The sequence below is a fragment of the Myotis brandtii genome, unplaced genomic scaffold (assembly GCF_000412655.1).
Source record: "Myotis brandtii unplaced genomic scaffold, ASM41265v1 scaffold89, whole genome shotgun sequence".
NCBI classification, from domain to species: domain Eukaryota; kingdom Metazoa; phylum Chordata; class Mammalia; order Chiroptera; family Vespertilionidae; genus Myotis; species Myotis brandtii.
The window spans coordinates 3,427,304-3,429,462 of record NW_005371645.1 but is presented as its reverse complement, the minus strand read 5'-3'; positions in this window follow the sequence as shown (position 1 = coordinate 3,429,462).

The window sequence follows — 2,159 nt, the reverse complement described above, 5'->3', positions numbered from 1 at the left end:
TTGTGTGCGGCTTCTCTTCCAGATCCTGAACCCTGAACCACGCGGGACGTAGAGGGAAACATTTACGACACCAAACCAAATTCTAAGGTTTTACATTTTAATAATGCATCAATCTAGAATGTTCTTGGAGTTCTATGACTGACCTTTGCTGGAAATTCTATTCTGAATGTTAAGACCAGAACCAATAGCTGAGAGTTCTGGGTAAACTTGGTTCTCATAAAAGAAAAGGCATTGCTATATTCAGAGTCTTTTTAGCAGATTATTTTGTGGGACTTGCCAAAGGAAGAAAGGGACTTCTTTAGATCTGTGCTCCACCAACAAATCTGAGTGACATTGTGGGTTTACTGGCCATGCTGAACAAACACAAAGAAAATGAGAATGGAAGTCAGGAAACCAAGTTCACATCCTGGCTCTTCCACTAAAACCCTATTTGTGGATGTATAGGATGCATTTTCCCCATCCAAAGACAACCCCAAAATTGTCCCATACCCTTTAGCTATAATGAATGATACCACCTTTAGTGGCAAAATGAGAAAACAAAATACAACAACAAAGAGACAAGTTTCACATCATAATGGTATTTCCTTAACAGAAATAATAAACCATGAACCATCCAATAGATCAAAGAGAAAATATGAGCTATTACTCTAACAATTTGGATTTAAATTTATTACTACCATAATGGTGCCCCATACCAATATTGATCAATAGTTATATATTTCTTTGCAGTGCAGAGATTTTCATATTTTTTTTAAGGATAAGACTTTTTCTGCTAATTATAAAACCTATGATGTTCTACTGGATCCCCACATATAAGATACCATGTTATATTAACAAAATAATATTTTTAATTTTATACTTTCAGATTGTTGTTTATATATAATGAAAAGCAGTTAATATTTTTGTTTCGAAGTATTTCTTGTAAAACAGGGTGTTACAATTTACTTATTTGCCCAGTAGAGATAATACAGGTACCTACTAAGTTCACAGGGCTGTTGCATACATCAAGGAGATCATTTATGCAAGTTTTCTGAGATAAATAAAGCATTATGCACAACACCTATATGCTGAAACCAGTTATATGAGTAACTAGAGATTAAGTCAGTTCTCGTTGGGGAATAGACTATAGAACTTCCCATACTATAGCTAAGCAGTAAGATCTATCTGGTTCCTTGACTAAAAGCTGGGTAACCCTAGAGAGGGGAAAAATATTAGAGACCTTTCTAAGGCTAGTGTAAAGTTAAATTTCCTTACCAATGAATCAGCTGCATTATTTATGTTGTGCAGATTAAATTCAAAGTTGCCCAAAAGTTTAAAGAAAAGAGGAGGCCACACATACTAATGATGTAAGAGATCAAATGTTCTTGTCTGTGGGCAAACACAAAATTCTATCTCTTTGCTAAACAAACCCCTCAGGTTTAACACAATTAGTCAATTTTCTCTCAAAAGCTGTGGTTGCATAGACACTTCTTATGATTCAGTCTTCCACAATTTAAGTAAGTTTTCTTAGAAAAGCAACCCTAGATATGGTTCATTCTTTAACACTGCCCAGATAGCTGAAATCTAAATGCTTCTCCCAGATGTATTTTAAATATAGCTCTGTAAACATAATCATTTTGTCAACTTTTTAGTTTCTTACATAAAAAGCTCAATATACAGGCCAGCTTTTACTCAGACTACCTGTTTTAGATATGTGATACAATGGGAAAGATAACCAGCAAGTAAAGATAGAAATTGTGGTGAAAAAGTTGGAAGGAACTACATTAAAATAGCAATCTTTTTCACTGGCTGGTAGGATTATGGCTAATCCAATCTTGATTTTGGTTCACTGAACTATATTATCTACAAGTTTTTAAAATTTGTTTTACAACAAGCATGTATTACTTTGATTACAAAGCTGTGGAAGAGCCAATTGCATAGAAACAGTTGTAGGAATCCAGGATAAATATATCACCTCAGCCCAGCTGGGGTGGCTCACTGGTTGAGCGTCGACCCATGAACCAAGAGGTCACTGGTTTGATTCCCAGTTAGGGCACATGCCCGTTATGGCTCCATCCCCAGTAGAGGATGTGCAGGTGGCAGCCAATCAATGACTCTCATTATTGATGTTCCTGTCTTTCCCTCTCTCCAAAATCAATAAAACTATATATAATGATATA